This window comes from Elaeis guineensis, chromosome 7, assembly GCF_000442705.2.
Source record: "Elaeis guineensis isolate ETL-2024a chromosome 7, EG11, whole genome shotgun sequence".
Lineage (NCBI taxonomy): Eukaryota > Viridiplantae > Streptophyta > Magnoliopsida > Arecales > Arecaceae > Elaeis > Elaeis guineensis.
Window position 1 is genome coordinate 8,854,495 of NC_025999.2, and position 20,951 is coordinate 8,875,445.

Genomic DNA, 20,951 nt, shown 5'->3' on the forward strand with positions numbered 1-20,951 from the left:
AAGCTCCTATAGTAGTCTAATTTCATCCAACCTAGTATATTCCTTGCATCATTTTATATTATGGATGTACCTCCATAACCTTGGCAAGTTGAGGTGAATCTTTCATCTAAGTATGATAGTTAATATGATCAATTTTTATTAAGAGAGTCTCACCATGTCATAAATTCGTTCTACTAGAAGTAAACATATGCAATGTACCTAACTGATCAAAAATTAAAAAAAAAATAAATGGATGATCCTGAGTCCTCCTTGCAATCAAAAATTATGAGATGGTATTGAAAACATTTGTTGCATGTGATGTGATGCATGAATAGCCACAACTTGGGGCAAGCCTTTGTAAGAACCATAAACTAACTGAATTTGAGTTTCTTGAGCAGCCAGACCATTATGTGTAATAAATAATAAATAATATATACTGTACATTACCTTTTATGTACAATTGAAAATCTCTAATTTGACATCCCCTTTATTAACAATCTTTGCATCACCACATCATAGCATCTCTTACGTCCAACTCTATATTCTCCACTTGCACCCTCCATCCACCATTCTCTCCCTATATCAATTGCTATAGCTAGACTTTGATCTCCACTTTTTTGCTCCTCCAACCTCATCCATCCAATATGATTCTCCTATTGTTATTAATATGATTGTAATTGATTCCTTTGTCTTGACATGACCCATGCTGCATTTTCTATAAACTGATAAGAAGTCCTGGCTCTTTTGGAACCCTGGAAGTTGGATGTATCTATTCAAAGAACCTCCGCCATCAGTAGTGGTGGGAATAGGAGTAACTGTACTTGAAACAAATCAAGCCAAGCTAAAGTTTGAGAGGCTAGAGTTGACCTTCAATTAGGTTCAACGTTACCGGCTTGTGTTGCATCCCCATAGTCGGTGTTTGCTATCCAAGACAAATGCTGAAGGCCATTTCCCTGATCATTGCTTATGTCACCAATTCCATATGTCAATTGGTGATCGGTAGAGGAGTACCCTAAGATCTTATTTGGCTAAATTTTTAGAATACCAAAAAGTATTTTCTATCCCTCAGAAAGACTTTAGGATGATACAGTGATGTTTGATAAAAAATCAAAAAATTATTTTTACTTTATCAAAAAACTGAAAATGTCTACCTGAGAAAAGCTCTATTTTGAAGCTTCCTCCAAAAATACTTTCTGACTAATGTCAAAAAGCTGTTTTGATTTAAATAAAATTTTTTTAATGATAAAAATATGCACTAACAAATCTCATAATTATATCATATTATATTATTATACTATAAATATAATATAATAATAAATTAATATTATAAATATATAATATAATCTATTATAGTATTATTATATTATTAAAATATAATTTGATATAACAATATTTACTAATAATATAATATTATTATATTATAATAATATAATATAATATGTTATATTATAATTTATTATTAGATTAGATTAGATTACAATCCACAATATTATATTATATTATATATTATATCATAATTATAATAACATTATATTATAGTATGTATTATATTATATTACATATATGATAATAATAGGATAAATTACAAAAATATCCCTGAGATTTGCGTTTATTATAGTTATACCCACTATTTTTTAAAATCTATACTTACACTCTTGAAATTTAACATCGTTAGTCAAACCGTTTCAGATATCTAAAATGACCAAATTGCTCTCCACTATAACTCAGTAAATAAAATTTACCAGAATCCTTTTCACTGTCTTCTTTCCCCTTTCTCTACTTCACGACGATCGTTATCGCTGGCATGGGCTTCTTCATCGATGCCTACGACCTCTTCTGCATCTCCTTAGTGACCAAGCTCCTCGGTTGGATCTACTACTTCGACCTCGCATCCAATACTCCCAGCTCGTTGTTGCTGAATGTGCAGTTAGCCATCGTCAATGGTGTGGCCTTCTGTGGCACGCTCTCTAACCAGCTTTTCTTCGAGTGGCTCGACGACAATATGGGTCGAAAGAAGGTCTATGGCCTCACCCTCATGCTCATGGTGGTCTGCTCCCTCACCTCCGGCCTCTCTTTCGACCACACCGCCAAGGGCATCATTGCCACCCTCTGCTTCTTCCATTTCTGGCTTGGCTTCGGCATCGGCGGTGACTACCTGCTCTCCGCCACCATCATGTCCAAGTACACCAATAAGCGCACCTGCGGTGCTTTCATCACCACTGCCTTTGCTATGCAGGGCTTCGGCAACCTCTCCGATGGAATTGTCACTGTCATTGTCTCCACCGCCTTCAAGGACAGCTTCAAGGTGCTGGCTTATGACGTCAACCGATCTGCCTCCACCATCCCTCAGGCTAATTACGTCTGGTGGATAATTGTCATGTTCGGCACCATCCCAATGGCACTCACCTACTACTAGTGGATGAAGATGGCGGAGACCGTCTGGTACATCGTGCTTATCACCAGGAACACCAAGCAGGCCACCGTCGACATGTTGAAGCTGCTCTAGGTCTCCATCATCAAGGAGCAGCAAACAGTGAAGCAACTCACCAAAAAATCGATCAACGACTTCGGCATCTTCTCGAAGGAATTTGCCTACCACCATGATCTGCACCTCCTCGGCACCGCCACCACCTGGTTCCTCCTTGACATCACCTTTTACAGCCAAAACCTCTTCCAAAAAGATATCTTCAGTGCCATCAGCTGGATCCCCAAGGCTGCCACCATGAACACCCTTGAGGAAGTCTACAAGATTGCCCGCACCTAGACCTTGATCATCCTCTGCGATGCCGTCCCTAGCTACTGGTTCACCATTGCGTTCATCGACAATTCGACATCATCAACCGGTTCAAGATCCAGCTTATGGGCTTCTTTATGATGATCGCTTTCCTGCTTGGCCTCGCCATCCCCTACCACCACTGGACTATCAAAGGCCACATCTTCCTATGGAGCCCAAGCACATCATTCCCTTGATGGGTCGGTGAGAACCTCATCATCTCATCTCAGATTTGCCTTCCATTTTATTCCCTTAATAGAAATCTGAACGATGGAGGTAAGCAAGACTAGAGAGGAGAAAGGGAGAAGGATTTTTATCTTACTCATCCTTTGATGAAGGACATTTCGATCATTTCAAAAAAATTTAATTACGTGGCATTTCAATCCCATTTTGGATTAATGGGCTGCCTAATGGTGGGGACTAAACTGTCACGTTAAAATAAACGTCAAGGGCTTTAGCATATGTTTTTCAAATCATTGGGCTTAAGTATAATTTCAACTGAGGTTTTTATAATTTATACATAATAATATTATATAATAAAATAATATTTTAGAATATAATAATATTTATATTATAGACATATAATATAATCTATTATAATATTATTAAATTATAATAATACAATATAACATAATAATATTTTAATAATAATATAATATAATTATATTATAATAATATAATAGATTATATTATATTATAATCTATTATTACATTAGATTATAACTAATATATTATATTACATTATAAATTATATTATAATAATATTATTATATTAGATTATATTATATTTTAATATATAATATTATATTATATTATTCTCTATCATATAATACTATATAATATTTTTTATTATTATTTTATCATATCAAAAATATTTTTTTATTTTAATTATTAAATATATATTAAAATTTCAAAGTACTTTATAAATGTGGTTACGAAATAATAAATAATTTTTTATAAAAATTTTATTTTTAAAAATTTTACTTTTCAAAAATTTTGTTTTTAAAAGCTCCAAAAATTCTACTGCCAATAGCAATCTCAAATAGTACTTTAGTCATTTATCCATCCGTAGCTCCCAAATCCTAAAATACCATATAGGGCTGGCAGATCTAAGTGGTATCCAGAGCTAAAATTTGTAGCAATACTCTTATGACAAACATATTCCTACTTTTAGTTGATGCACTGCTCTTCCTTTTTTGGTAACTATTGATGCACTGCTCCTGGACTTATCCTCTTTTGCCTAAACAAGAGATGAACTAAGCAACGTATATTGTGGTCATATTAGGCACGTACATAGCACCTCCCAAGGAGTACTTTACCTAATTAATTTTTTTAAAAAAATTATTTATAAAAATAACTTAATTTTTAACTTATTTATCAGATTGATGCAAATAGGATAAAACACTATTTTGAATGGCATTTTATGATGGCCACGTCATCCATCTTTTTCTCCCATTTTCCATGTAGACGATGAAAAAAAAATTGCTAAATGAAACGCCATTCCAAATGGCATTTTTTAAAATACCATTCCAAATGACGTTTTAAAAAATATCATTTTATTTGATGATTTTAATTTTTTTCAAAAAAAAGATAAAAATAAATAAAAATAAAAATAAAATTTTTAATATATAAAAAAATAAAATTATAATTTTGATTAAAATAAAAATTATTATTTCAAATTAGTATCCCCATTTCAAATTATTTTTTTAAAAAAATAACTAAAAAAATTAGTGTAAAAAAATATCATAAAAAAGAATTAAAAATTATAATTCTAAATTTTAAGAAAATAAAAATTTAATTTTAATTCAAATAAAAATTATCATTTCAAATTACAATCTCCTTTTCAAATTAATTTTTTTAAAAAAATATCATACAAAAGAAAAAAATGAGAAAAAAAATAAAAATTATAATTTTAAATGAATTTAAAAAAATAAAAATTCTAATTTTAATTCAAATAAAAAACATCATTTCAAATTATTTTCTCCATTTAAAATTAATTTTTTTTAAAAATATCTCAAAAAAATCATAAAAAACTAAAAAAATAAAAAATACCATAAAAAAATGAGAAAGAAATGAGAAAAAAATAAAAATTATAATTTTGAATTTAAAAAAATAAAAATTTTAATTTTAATTCAAATAAAAAACATCATTTCAAATTACTTTCTCCATTTCAAATTAATTTTTTTAAAAAAATATGTCAAAAAAAAAAAAAAAAAAAAGTGTAATAAAAAAGCAAAATATTTAAAAAAATAAAAAAATAAAAATTATAATTTTAAATTTTAAAAAAATAAAATTTTTAATTTTAATTAAAATAAAAAACATCATTTCAAATTACTTTTTCCATTTCAAATTAATTTATTTAAAAAATATTCTAAATAAATGAAAAAAATACCTAAAAATTTCATAAAAATACAAAGAAATGGTAAAAATAGAAAAAAATTATAATTATAATTTTAAATAATAAAAAAAATTAAAATTTGAATTTGAATTCAAAAAAATAAAAGAAATAAAAAATGCAATAAAAAATGGGAAAAAATATAAAAATTATAAATTAAAATTTAAAAAAAAAAATTTTAACTTTAATTCAAATAAAAAATGTCATTTTAAATTACTTTTCCCATTTCAAATAATTTTTTTTAAAAAATATCTGAAAAAAATAAAAAAAATTGGTGTAAAAAAAATAAAAAACACCATAAAAAAAGAAAAAAGGGAAAAAAATTGAATTAAAAAAATAGAAATTCTAATTCTAATTCAAAAATAAAAAATATAATTTTAAATTTAAAAAAATAAAAATTTTAATTATAATTCAAATAAAAAACATCATTTCAAATTACTAAATTAATTTAAATTAATTTTTTAAAAAATTATAATTTAATATTAATTCAAATAAAAAATTATCATTTCAAATTACTATCCTCATTTTAAATTATTTTTTTATTAAAAACTTATATAAAAATAACTAAAAAAATTAAAAAAATTAAAAAAATCATAAAAAAAAGAAAAAAATTGAAAGAAAATGCCAAAAAGAATGGCATTTTTGAAAATGCCATCCCTTTTGGCATTTTTGAACCATAAAACCAAAAAAAAACCCTCTCTCCCTCTTCTCCCTCTTCTCCGACGTTTCTCCGACGTTTTCTCTTCTTCGACGGTATGGCGATGAGCTCCCGACGACGGTGAGCTCCCTCCTCTCTCTTTCCTCTTCCTCTCTCTCTCCCTCTTCTCTCCCTCTTCCTCTCTCTCTCTCTCCCTCTTTTTCCTTGGCCCGTCGGCGATAAATGGCCGGCGGCGGACCCGTGAGCCCCCCCGATTGGTCCGTCGGTGGGCCGCCGGTAGTCGCCCCGCCCCTCCCCTTCCCTTGGCTGGCCCCCTCTTTCTTTCCTCTTCCTCTCTCTCTCTCCCTCTTCTCTCCCTCTTCCTCTCTCTCTCTCCCTCTTTTTCCTTGGCCCGCCGGTGACAGACGGTCGGTGGCGAGCCCGCACGCCCCCCCGGTTGGTCCGTCGGTGGGCCACCGACGGCCGCCCCGCCCCTCCCCTTCCCTTGGCCGGCCCCCTCTCTTTTTTCTCTTCCTCTCTCTCTCTCTCCCTCTTTTTCCTTGGCCCACCAGCGACAGACGACCGACGGCCGGCCCGCGCGCCCCCCCAGTTGGTCCACTGGCGGCCTCCCCGCCCCTCCCCTTTCCTTGGCTGGCCCCCTCTCTTTCCTCTTCCTCTCTCTCTCCCTCTTCCTTCTCTCTTCCTCTCTCTCTCTCCCGCTTTTTCCTTGGCCCATCAGCAGTCCCCTTCCCTTGGCCGGTGGCCACCTCACCCCGTCCCTCCCCTTCCCTTGGCCGGTGGCGGGCCCTTTCCCTTCCCTTGGCCGGCCACCCCACCCCATCCCCACCTGAGGCGGCCCCTCCTTGGCGGCGGCCCCATGGCGGGCCCCGATGGCGGCCCCTTGGCTGCACCCCGACGGTGGGCCCCACGGCGGCCCCCCGACCGCGGGCCCCCGACGGTGGCCCATCACTGCGGCCCCGTGGCGGACCCCGACGGAGGCCTCCTGGCGATGGGCCGCGGCGGGCCCGGTGGCGGCCCCCTAACGACGGGCCACGGTGGGCCCCGACGATGGGCCGCGGCGGCCTCGACGGTGGGCCCCGACGGTGGCCCCACTGCGGCCCCCCGACGGTGGGCCCCTAGCGGCGGTCTCGCGGTGGCCTGCCAGTGGTGGGCCCTGCGGCATCTTTCTATTTCGATCTTTTTATTTTTTATTTTTATCTCATTATTTTTTATTTTTATCTCATTAGATTCAAATTTATTTTAAAATTCGATTCAATCCTAATTTAAAAATTTTTAAATATATTGCATTTCATGAAAACGTAGACTTGTCAATTGACCAATGTAGGATATTCTACGATATCCGTATAAAATATATATTTGATTATATATTTTTGTATGGGTATCATAAAATATATACATTGATTAATTGGTTATCCAGTTTAGACAGTTTGGGAATTGCATTTAATTCTATAGGTAATTACGTTATTCGAATGATATACGAAGGGTTCGAGAGAAATTTCGGACAGTATTTTTCTTTAGTTCTCCTCATACATTTTCAGTCGTGTGGGGAGAACTAAGAAAAAAAACTGTCAAAATTTCTTTTGGTCCCTTTGCGTATCGTTTGATTAATGTAATTAACCTATAGAATTAATGCAATTCTTCAATGGGATAGGATCTATCTGTACCTATTTGTTGATGATATGATGCATTTATCATATAAATCTTTTGAAACGATAAAATAATTAGTAATACTAAATATTTTGATTTTGATTTTGTCATAGATTTTTCTAAGAAAATGGCCAGTACTCGAGTTCGTATGCTATTGTATTATGATAGCATGATACAGAATAATGAAACTGGTGTGCAGTACAGTCATCCTGCAAATCGAATAATTAGAGTACCTTCATCATTATCACATCAAGAATTATTGGACCATTTATACAGCAGTATTCTTGTAGACAAAGAAAAATATAAAATAAAATTGAAATGAAAATCTCCTAATCTATCGGGACAGTTAATGCAGAGTAAGTATATCTTAGTTTCAATTGATGATGATGAAAATGTCGAAGAAATACTGACCTTTTCTTTGAAATATTCAGAATATCAATTTTTAGAATTATATATTGAAAAAGAAGATATACCGAGTTTTGGATACTATAGTCGGTTTTTAACTCAAGCGGACAATAATGTTGGGCCTTCCTCACTTTTCGTAACTCTTATGGTGCAAACCGATAGTGTTGAGACCATATTTGCTGAACAACATTCTACTACTACCGGCCCTAGTTGTCCAATTATTCAGAGTCCTATGGTGACTTCTCCTGTGTCTTCTGCTATGGTGACTTCTCCTTTATTAGAAGTAGTGGTAAGTGCGGGAGACGACACTCATATAGGAAACGATGACTGGGTAGTCGGTGGAATAAATTCTGATAATTTAGGCTTTGAGTCAGATGAAAGTGAAGATGAAGACTATTAGATGGATGAAGACAATAGCAGTAATGATGATGATGGTGAAGGTGAGAATGATGATGAAGATGTTCAGCCTAATATTAATATGGGAGAACATCAACCTCGTTTGCATGAACCTCCATAATTTTTTAACGATATAAATATAGATGATGGTGGTTGTGTTAGTGTTGGTCGAAGATTGAACTCTGACTATCAGTTTTGGGACTCCTCGATGACTAAATTTTTTAAAGGTCTAATGTTTGAGAGTAAAGATTATGTAAGGAGAGCTGTTGATCTTTATCACATTATGAAGTATCGGACATACAATGTAGTTCAGTCGCATTCGAAATTATGGTCTGTACGATACGCATCATCAGATAATATTTAAAATTGTAACTGGAGGCTTCGTGCTGCATTGTTGAAAAAACATAGATATTTTTAAATCATAAAATATGAGGATCCTCACACTTATTTGTTTACGGGGTTGAGTTGAGACCACAAATATGTCAGTGGAAGGATGATTGGCACACTAGTCCAACATATTGTTGAGAAAGATCCCAGTGTTAAAGTTGAAGCTATTGTGGCAACCGTTAATGATCAATTTCAATATACAGTGTCATACAGGAAAGTATGGTGTGGAAAGCAGAAGGCATTGGTTGATATTTATGGAGAATGGGAGACGTCTTATGCTAAATTACCCTATTATATGGCTGCACTTCAATATGCAAATCCCGATACAGTTGTTTCATTAAATTTTTTTCAAACTGTGAATTCCAATGTTCGAGTTTTAAATTATATTTTCTAGGCTTTCAAACCATCCATCCAAGGTTTTACGCACTACCGTCCTGTAATCAGCATTGATGGCATGCATTTGTATGGAAAGTTTAAAGGTAAGATGTTAATTGCAACAGGAATTGATACAGAGAATGAGATATTTTCATTAGCATATACAATTGTGGATGAGGAGACGACTACAAGTTGGAGTTGGTTTCTTTTCCAGCTCAGAACACATATCGTCAAAGATAGAAATGGAATATGCTTAATTTCTGACAGGCATCCAGGTATATTAAATGCCATCGCAGATGAGTCTATTGGATGGAGTCCACCACGCGTCTATCATCGATACTGCTTAAGACATATCTGCAGTAATTTTAACACTCATTTTAAAAATGTGCAGCTGAAAAGAGCAGTATGCCAAGCAGGAAGCACTCATCAAGTTCGCAAGTTCAACTTTATCATGGGTAGGATTAGAACAGTGAATGAAGAGGCTTGGAGCTGGTTGTCCGAGATAGAAAAAGAGAAGTGGACATTGGCACATGATGATGGCCTGCGCTATGGTGTCTTAACTATAAATTTATCGGAGATTTTTAACAGTGTTTTACGAGGAGCTAGAAATGTGTCAATTACAGCTTGTATTCAAATGACATTTTATCGTCTTATGAAATACTTCAATACGAGACATGCCCAAGCCTTGAGATATGTAGAGGAGAATCCAAATAATTTTTTTACTTCTCATGTTGCAATTAAGTTTGCTGAAGATCAAGTTAAAACTAACCAGCACCGAGTAACAGCATTCAACCTTCAAAGAGGCATATATGAAGTGCTTAGGAGGAGAGCAAGCGCAAGGTTACGAGGTGGAAAAAATTCACATACTGTTACTTTAGCTGAAAGAAAATATTCTTGTGAAAAGTGGAGCATATACAAATATCCATATTCACACATTTTAGCTGTGTGTCAAAAAATTGCTGTATATTTTAGTGGTTTTGTGGATGATGCATATACAATTACAGCATATATGAATGCTTAGAGCGGTGACTTTAATCCATTGCCACATGAAGATTCTTGGATGCATACACATATGTTCAAATGTATTCCTGATCATTATCGTTTGAGACCCAAACATAAAGGTAGACCAAAGTCAACAAGACTACGAAATGAGATGGATGTAGGCAAATAAAAAGTAAGAACCACTGTGGCATTTGTAAGGAATAGGATCATGACCGTCGCCGCTGTCCTAGGATACTTCAACACACTTCAACTTCAAGCAGTGGAAGAAATTAAAAGCTTCGAAGATGTATTTTTATCATTATTTTATGTATTTCTGTGAGATTGTATTTGAATATACGTGTTTAATATCTAGAGATGAACTGAATTTTGTATTTAAGTTGTATTGTGTGACAATATTGTGTTTAAAATATATTTCTCATAAAATGAATGACTATCATATTTTTTATTTTTTAATACACTTGTGATAATATCATTATTTTAGATTCATTAGCGTATTATGGCTTACGATCTGCGGCATCCTGATCCTCGAGACAGTAGTATTCTTGCATTACAGGAGAACCATCGATCACAGATTATTTTAGATGGTGGTGTAAGCATTCCAATCCTATTTACTATTTAATTTTTTTAAAAAGTCATATATATTATTTAATTATTATATTTTATTGCAGGAGTCCAGATACTTTCGTCTACGACGATCCGATGCTGACTTCTGGAGGATAGAGGACATCCCACATAAAGTGCTGGATTATTTACGATATCTTGAATTTTATGGAGTATATCAGATTGGTCGTATACAGATGGACGTTGGTCTTATTACTGCTTTGCTTGAGAGATGGCATCCAGAGACACATACATATTATCTTCCATTTGATGAGGCGACCATCACTTTACAGGATGTCAGCATTCTTACTGGACTACCAATTGATGGCGATCCAGTTACCGGAGTTGATCCCACACTTACCATTCTGGAGTGGCAGGCTTTGTGCTTGCGATTGCTAGAGTTTGAGCCCGACGTTCACTTTTTTGATCATTTACGACTTAGGATTGAGTGTTTGGATGATCATTATCGATATTTTCATATTGCGGATGATGCACCAGAGGAGATGGTGCAGCAGTATATTAGGATTCAGGTGCTGCGGTTGTTAGGTGGTGTCCTGTTATCCGATACTTCATCGAATAAGATGAAGTTGATATTTTTGCCATTATTAGAGGATTTAGACTTCGCTTGTAGATTCAGTTGGGGCAGTGCAGTACTAGCTTGCCTGTACAGAGCTATGTATTGGGGTTCTTATGCTGATTAGAGCGAGATTGATGGTTATCTTGTATTATAGGTATGTGAATTAAAATTTTTTATTTTTAATATTCAATTATAGTTCATATTGGGTATATCATGTATGATTTTTTTGAAATTTGCAGATTTGGGTATGGGAGCATATGCCGACTATCAATCTATTACGACAACAGTTGCTCGAGATGCCATCAGAGCAGCATGATCCTGATGTTCCATTCAGACTAGACGGACCATTAGGATATCGGTATAAAAATATTATTTTTTTATTTGAAACTTACTATTTTAAATCTAATAAAATTTATTTAACATGAGTAGATTATGAAACAGATGGAATGTTGTATTCAACGTTCATCACGTATCGACGAGAGTGGCACGGGTTTATAGGTGTCAGTTGGATACACTAGTTGATACATATAGACGGATAAATTTAATTTTTTTACAAATATCATTTTACAATATTCATAATCTATTAAAATTTTAGCTTACTAATTTTTTTATTTTAACTATCAATTTTTGTGGGAGCCATATACAGATGAGATATTGGCTATATTGCCGCAGATATGTACAGTTGGACATGACATATGGACTGCTAGGGTGCCACTTATTTGTTTTGATGCAGTAGAATGGCATCTTTCCGATCGTGTCCTGCGGTAGTTTGGTCAGATTCAGAGCATTCCAGAGCAGTTTGATACCAACCAGGGACTTCATCGTATTGATCGACGAGGGAGAGCTCGTATTGACTGGCGTATCAGAGATGCAGAGTACATTGATATTTGGGATGCACATCGAGATCACATTGTTCATGGTGATCCCATTTTGAGAGGTCGTTCATATACCGAGGACTATATGACTTGGTTTTTTAGCATTACAGTACGAGTCATTGGACAGCCTCGGTATGCAATTTTCGGATACGAGGGCGAGAGTTCTGTTGTGCGTCTTTTGGTAAGACTACGAAAATTAGTTTATATTATTTGTGTTATATTTTTATTTTATATTTTACAGTATATTGATTATTTTATTTTTATTTTGTAGACTGATTCTATGTCGGATCTTGTGTTGGATGCTCGTCGTGCTTTATCTACGACTGATGAGGACGAACGGATTCGGATACTGCATGAGAATAGAAAGAACAAGTTTCGAAATATTGATGACGATTGGTGTTGATCCATATAGCTATGCGCCTTGATATGGAGCAGCCGATGCGTCAGATATGAGATATATGTCGTCACCATATGTCCACATATGCCATCACCGTATATTCCACAGATGTTATCACTAGATGCTGCATAGATGCCACCGCCTTTTGATCCACAGATGGCAGCACCTTCTTCTTCCTACATCCCCCAGATGACATCACCGGGTACCAGTTGGCCACATGAGTATGATACTTTCTTTTCAGGCCCATCCGTGTATCCAGATGAGAGGGTTGAGCGGATCGCTCAGTCCGTAGATGATCCGACAACACAGTTAGTCCTGAGCAGCATGACCAGCAGACCTCCTCCACTGATATAGGGAAAAAGCCATCACAGCAAGAGCAGGAGCAGCCGTTGAGGACCTTCTTGAGAAGGTCCAAGTGACCACGGGCACCACGACATCCTTGTGGGACTTAATCTTTTTTAGATTTGTACTTAGTATTTTTGAAACTTTTATTGTACTATTTTTTGTACACTTGATATTTTTATTCTATTTAATATTATTAATTATTGATTTTATTTTATATTATTTAATTTTAAATGATCGGATATTATGCTTTGTGGATATGGATACACATCCTCTAATGTGTCTCAGAACATTAAGAGAGAAAAAATTATGCTAAAAGGACTATAAAAATTATAACGTAAATAATAATAATAATATATCGAATAATTTAATTATATTTCTTAAAATATCTAAAAATAAATTAAATCAGATAAGTCGGTGGGAAACCATCAAAGTTCAAACCGATATATGAGATGAATCGGACCGCACTCGTATATCTCGATCTGGTACGGACACGAACAGCTACGTACGGTGTGGTATGGAGAAAAAAAATTAATTAATTTGAAATGAGAAAAGTAATTTGAAATAATATTTTTTATTTGAATTAAAATTTAAATTTTTATTTTTTTAAATTTAAAATTATAATTTTTATTTTTTATTTTTTTAATTTTTTAAGATTTTTTGGGATATTTTTTTAAAAAAATTAATTTCAAATAGAGAAAATAATTTAAAATTATATTTTTTATTTAAATTAAAATTTGAATTTTTATTTTTTAAAATTTAAAATTATAATTTTTATTTTTTCTCATTTTTTGCTATTTTTTTCTTCTTTGTTTGGAATATTTTTTAAAAAAATTAATTTGAAATGGGAAAAGTAATTTAAAATGATATTTTTTATTTTAATCAAAATTAAAAATTTTATTTTTTTAAAATTTAAAATTATAATTTTTATTTTTTTATTTTTTTAAATTTTTTATTTTTTTATGGCACTTTTTATTTTTTTATTTTTTTGACAATTTTTTTTTAAAAAAATTAATTTAAAATAGGAAAAGTAATTTGAAATGATGTCTTTTATTTTAATTAAAATTAAAATTTTTATTTTTTTAAATTCAAAATTATAATTTTTATTTTTTTCATTTCTTTCTCATTTTTCTTTTTTCATGGTATTTTTTATTTTTTTAATTTTTTAAGATTTTTTGGGGATATTTTTTTAAAAAAAATTAATTTTAAATGGAGAAAATAATTTGAAATTATATTTTTATTTGAATTAAAATTTGAATTTTTATTTTTTAAAATTTAAAATTGTAATTTTTATTTTTTTCTCATTTTTTTCTTTGTTTAGAATATTTTTTAAATAAATTAATTTGAAATGGAGAAAGTAATTTGAAATGATATTTTTTTATTTTAATTAAAATTAAAAGTTTTATTTCTTTTAAATTTAAAATTATAATTTTTTTCCTATTTTTTTAAATTTTTTGGTTTTTATGGTACTTTTTATTTTTTTATTTTTTGACATATTTTTAAAAAAAAATTAATTTGAAATGGAAAAAGTAATTTGAAATGATATTTTTTATTTGAATTAAAATTAAAATTTTTATTTTTTTAAATTTAAAATTATAATTTTTATTTTTTTCTCAATTCTTTCTCATTTTTTTATGATATTTTTTATTTTTTTAATTTTTTAACATTTTTTTAGATGTTTTTTAAAAAAATTAATTTTAAATGGAGAAAATAATTTAAAATGATATTTTTTATTTTAATTAAAATTAGAATTTTTATTTTTTAAAATTTATTCAAAATTATAATTTTTATTTTTTCTCATTTTTTTCTTCTTTTATTATATTTTTTAAAAAAAATTAATTTGAAAAGGAGATTGTAATTTGAAATGATGATTTTTATTTAAATTAAAATTAATTTTTTTATTTTCTTAAAATTTAAAATTATAATTTTTATTTTTTCAATTTATTTTTTTTACACCAATTTTTTTTAGATATTTTTTAAAAAGATAATTTGAAATGGAGATACTAATTTGAAATGATAATTTTTATTTTAATCAAAATTATAATTTTTATTTTTTTATAAATTTAAAATTTTTATTTTTATTTTTTATTTTTATTTTGAAAAAAATTAAAATCATTAAATAAAATGATATTTTTTAAAATGTCATTTGGAATGGTGTTTTAAAAAACATCATTTCAAATGGTATTTTAAAAAATACAATTTGATTTGGTGGTTTTATTTTTTTTTTTTCGTCGTCTATGTGAAAAATGAGGGAAAAAGGAAGATGACATGGTCATCATAAGATGCCATTCAGAATAATATTTTATCCTATTTTTATCAATCTGATAAATAAATTAAGAATTAAATTATTTTTATAAATAAATTTTTTATTTAAATTAATTAGAAAAAGCACTCACCTCCCAAGTAAAGGCCGAATGGCTGCAAGCAAAAGACTCAAAATAATAATCTACATAACTACTATTAAATTATTTATTGTATTGCAAGCATATATGACATAAATTGATTTTTATAATCATTTCAGAAAGTTGAATCAAAATTTGTCCGTGAAAATGTTTTGTCTAAGCAAGTACTTGGTCCCTGTACGTTGACAGACATGTAACCAGACTTTTCTTTGGCTATCCAAATATTATTTTACGGCCAGAATGCAATGATGATATGGACAGCTCATATTCTCACATCTCTCAAGTCTCAAACAACTTCGCATGTTTTTTGTTTTTTTAATATAGTTTTATATTATTTTAGTTTACTTATCAGATAGTGGACTTAATCAAAATGCATAGAATATCTTAATGACCATTCAATGCACTTGGATTTGCAATCCAAAGGAGAGAGGAGAAAAAAAAAGGTGTGACCAGATGAAAGCGATGTGCAGTTTGCATGATAATATAGAATACACATTCTAAACTTTATTTAAGGTCAATTGCAGAGGCGCCTTTTAATTTCCACGCAGTCCACCTACCCTATCCAAGTTGTTTCTCTGTCTAACGCTAGGCTACATAAGTCGATAGAAATTTTTGCTGGCTAAGATGAGATTATAACTTACAATCGTCATGCACAGATAGGCTGCTCATTCTATTTGGTGCATAAACGTACACCACAATAGCAATTCACCGCAAGAACAACATAAGATTAGATGAGAGGAGCACCACTAAAATGGTGCAACTGATGTATAGTGTAATTTGTTCAAAATAAGAAGACGACGATCCAAAAGAAGCTACACGGTGAATAGGACTCACAAAAACAAAATACTATATTATGTCCTGTGATGCATCATACCAATTATACATCTTGGTTCCTGTATATCCTATGTATCATGCGTTTGTCTTAGCTTGTTGCTATCTATATCTTATTATGGTTTGTTCTTACGATACATTGTTGATATGGCACGTAAGGTGCATGTTATAATTTTTTGATAGGAATGAAATATCTAATTGACCTGGCGCATCTTTGCATAATTTTTGCTGGCTAAGAAGAGGCTATAACTAGCAATCGTCATGCATAGATAGGCTGCTCTTACTATTACGTGCATAAACATACATCACAATAGCAATTCACCGCAAGAACAACATAAGATTTGGTGAGAGGAGCACCACTAAAATGGTGCAACTGATGTATAGTGTAATTTGTCCAAAATAAGAAGACGACGATCCAAAAGAAGCTACATGATGAATAGGACTCACAAAAATAAGATACTATATTATATCCTATGATGCATCATGCCAATTATACATATTGGTTTCTGTATATCCTATGTATCATGCGTTTGTCTTAACTTGCAGCTATCTATGTTTTATTATGATTTGTTCTTATCATTGTTGATATGGTACGTAAGGCGCATGTTATAATTTTTTGATTGGAACGAGATATCTAATTGACCTGGCACATCTTTGCACAATTTTTTCAACCCACGGTGATGTGGCCGACAAGGACAACAGAGATATCAATATCAAGAAGAAGTAATCTTTCCATCGAGGTACGGTGGATCCGGTCGGCGGATCTACTGTATCTTAGTCTTATGTTTGACAATAGAACGCGTGACGTGCGTTCATGTTGCCACGTCAGTCAAAAAGAAAATTACAACACGCACGTTGTTTTGTTTTGTGAAATTTATATTTTTCCAACTTGGTTGTTGGAGGCCTCGTTGGTTCCGCGGAGGTTGGGGCAAGCACAGGTGCTTGAAGTGAAAAATAATGTGACGGCTTAACCAATGGGCTTCGTCCAGGACGAATGTGATACTGCTTAACTTCTTTTTTTTTTTTTTGATAGAAAGGCATTCCGATCGGGAAATAAAAGAGATGTCCAATATTACAACCCAAGCTTGTAATAGGTATACAACTACCACAAAACAGTCAATAACAAAGAAAGGAACTAGCAACGTACAGGAGACCGGCTGACTTAATATACTGACAAAATAGCTGCAAAAGAGAGTGTTGGCAACCTTCCTGAAAGCTGTAACCAGCAGCTATAACCATATTAAGCAGAGAGAATAGATACCGCCCACAAACAGTGCATCCTCGTGCCATTATAAGCGTTATAAAGTTTTGTAAGTGAGCAAGAAGATATTGGCTCCTTCCGCCCATTCCTGCATCTGATCAGCAACAAGGAAAAAAAGACATCCACATGAGTAACATTCTGAAGAATCTAAGCATAATAGGTTCACCCCTAATCCAGAGAAGAGCATATAATTCACAGTTTCCCGTAAGCCTTCAAATTATTAAGATGAACAATAGCAGGTACAATAAAGCAATGTTTGTGAATCTGCATAAAGCCCCCATTAAAGAGATACAGCCCAGCTACCCGCAGTAACAGATGGATTAATCTAACTTGCAGCACACAACCACAGCTCCAATGACCATCCATCATATAGAAATAATTCACCACAGTGAGAATGCCATAAGCCACAGTGGTGATACTACAGTGCTTGAAACAATGACACATGATACCAAAAAACAATCTAAGAGTGGATTTAGAACTCCACAAACCACAATTTACTGCTCATTAAAAGAGACATGAGCTATAATACATAGTCAGTAAATATATCTCCATGGACATTAGCTGCAGTAAGAAACCAGCCCTCATGAAAAAAAGAAGGCATAAAGAGACCCAATAGTAAGATTTAAGAACTCAAAGCTGGGCTGGATTCTGAAGCCCCAATTCCTCCTGCCCACAATCTGGTTTCCATACCCGTAATGCAGGGGAAAAATCAGGATCAGTAGAAACCAAATGACAGTTCTCCTCATACAGTTGGTTAACATTCTATCTGGCTTCATCGGCGGTCTCCTTCCCTTGGCTGGTGGCCGCCTCGCCCCATCCCTCCCCTTCCCTTGATCGGCGGCGGGCCCCTTCCCTTTCCTTGGCCGGCTGCCCCACCCCTTCCCCACCCGAGGCGGCCCCTCCTAGGCGGCGGCCCCGCGGTGGGCCCCGACGGCGGCCCCGTGGCTGCCCCCCGACGGTGGGCCCCCGACGGTGGCCCCCCGCTACGGCCCCGCGGCGGGCCCCGACGGCGACCCCCCGACGATGGGCCGCGGCGGGCCCGGCGGCGGCCCCCCAACAATGGGCCGTGGTGGGCCCCGGTGGCGGCCTCGGCGGCGGCCCCACGATGGCCCCCCGACGGCGGGCCGCCGGTGGCGGTCCCACGGTAGCCTGCCAGTGGCGGGCCCTGCGGCGTCCTTCTATTTCGATCTTTTTATTTTTTATTTTTATCTCATTATTTTTTTATTTTTATCTAATTAGATTCAAATTTATTTTAAAATTCGATTCGATCCTAATTTAAAAATTTTTAAATATATTATATTTCATGAAAATGTAGACCTATCAGTTGACCAATGTAGAATATTCTACGATATCCGTATAAAATATATATTTGATTATATATTTTTGTATGGATATCGTAAAATATATACATTGGTCAATTGGTTGTCCAGTTTAGATAGTTTGGGAATTATATTTAATTCTATAGGTAATTACATTATTCGAATGATATGTGAAGGGTTCGAGAGAAATTTCGAACAGTATTTTTCTTTAGTTTTCCTCATACATTTTCAGTCGTGTGGGGAGAACTAAGAGAAAATACTATCGAAATTTTTTTCGATCCCTTTGCATATCGTTTGATTAATGTAATTAACCTATAGAATTAATGCAATTCTCCAATGGGATAGGATCTATCTGTACCTATTTGTTGATGATATGATGCATTTATCATATAAATCTTTTGAAACGATAAAATAATTAGTAATACTAAATATTTTGATTTTGATTTTGTCATAGATTTTTCTGAGAAAATGGCCATTACTCGAGTTCGTATACTATTGTATTATGATAGCATGATACAGAATGATGAAACTGGTGTGCAGTAAAGTCACCCTGCAAATCGAATGATTAGAGTACTTTCATTATTATCACGTCAAGAATTATTGGACCATTTATACAGCAGTATTCCTGTAGACAAAGAAAAATATGAAATAAAATTGAAATGAAAATCTCCTAATCTATCGGGACATTTAATACAGAGCAAGTATATCTTAGTTTCAATTGATGACGATGAAGATGTCGAAGAAATGCTGACCTTTCCTTTGAAATATTCAGAATATCGATTTTTAAAATTATATTTTGAAAAAAAAGATATACCGAGCTTTGGATACTATAGTCGGCTTTTAACTCAAGCGGACAATAATATTGGGCCTTCCTCACCTTTCGTAACTCCTATAGTGCAAACCGATAGTGTTGAGATCATATTAATTTGCAGAACAACATTCTACTACTACCGACCCTAGTTGTCCAATTATTCAGAGTCCTATGGTGATTCTCCTGTGTCTTCTACTATGGTGACTTCTCCTTTGCTGGAAGTAGTGGTAAGTGCGGGAGACGACACTCATATAAGGAACGATGACTGGGTAGTCGATGGAATAAATTCTGATAATCTAGGCTTTGAGTCAGATAAAAGCGGAGATGAAGACTATTGGATGGATGAGGACAATAGCAGTAATGATGATGATGGTGAAGATGAGAATGATGATGAAGATGTTCAGCCTAATATTAATGTGGGAGAACCTCAACCTCGTTTGCACGAACCCCCATAATTTTTTAACGATATAAATATAGATGATGGTGGTTGTGTTAGTGCTGGTCGAAGATTGAACTCTAACCATCAATTTTGGGACTCCTCGATGACTGAATTTTCTAAAAGTCTAATGTTTGAGAGTAAAGATTATGTAAGGAGAGCTGTTGATCTTTATCACATTGTGAAGCATCGGACATACAATGTAGTTCAGTCGCATTCGAAATTATGGTCCGTATGATGCGCATCATCAGATAATGTTCAAAATTGTAAATGGAGGCTTCGTACTGCATTGTTAAAAAAATATAGATATTTTTAAATCACAAAATATGAGAGTCCTCACACTTATTTATTTACGGGGTTGAGTCGAGACCACAAATATGTCAGTGGAAGGATAATTGGCATACTAGTCCGACATATTATTGAGAAAGATCCCAGTGTTAAAGTTGAAGCTATTGTGGCAACCGTTAATGATCAATTTCAATATACAGTGTCACACAAAAAAGCATGGTGTGGAAAGCAGAAGGCATTGATTGATATTTATGGAGAATGGGAGCCGTCTTATGCTAAATTATCCTATTATATGGCTGCACTTCAACATGCAAATCCCGGTACAGTTGTTTCATGAATTTTTTTTCAAACTATGACTTCCAATGTTCGAGTTTTAAATTATATTTTCTGAGCTTTCAAACCATCCATCCAGGATTTTACGCACTACCGTCTTGTAATCAGCATTGATGGCATGCACTTGTATGAAAAATTTAAAAGTAAGATGTTAATTGCAACATAAATTGATGCAGAGAATGAGATATTTCTATTAGCATATACAATTGTGGATGAGGAGATGACTACAAGTTAGAGTTGGTTTCTTTTCCAGCTCAGAACACATATCGTCAAAGATAGAAATGGAATATGCTTAATTTCTGACAGGCATCCAGGTATATTAAATGCTATCACAGATGAGTCTATTGGATGGAGTCCACCACGTGCCTATCACCGATACTGCTTAAGACATATCTACAGTAATTTCAATACTCATTTTAAAAATATACAGCTGAAAAGAGCAGTATGGTAAGCATGAAGCAC

The 20,951-nt window shown here is 33.7% G+C and overlaps 1 pseudogene; it reads left to right on the forward strand.

Moving 5' to 3' along the window:
• Positions 1-1,762: 1,762 nt before the first annotated feature.
• LOC105049076 (probable inorganic phosphate transporter 1-8) overlaps positions 1,763-20,951 on the forward strand; it is a 34,549-nt pseudogene continuing 15,360 nt past the window's right edge.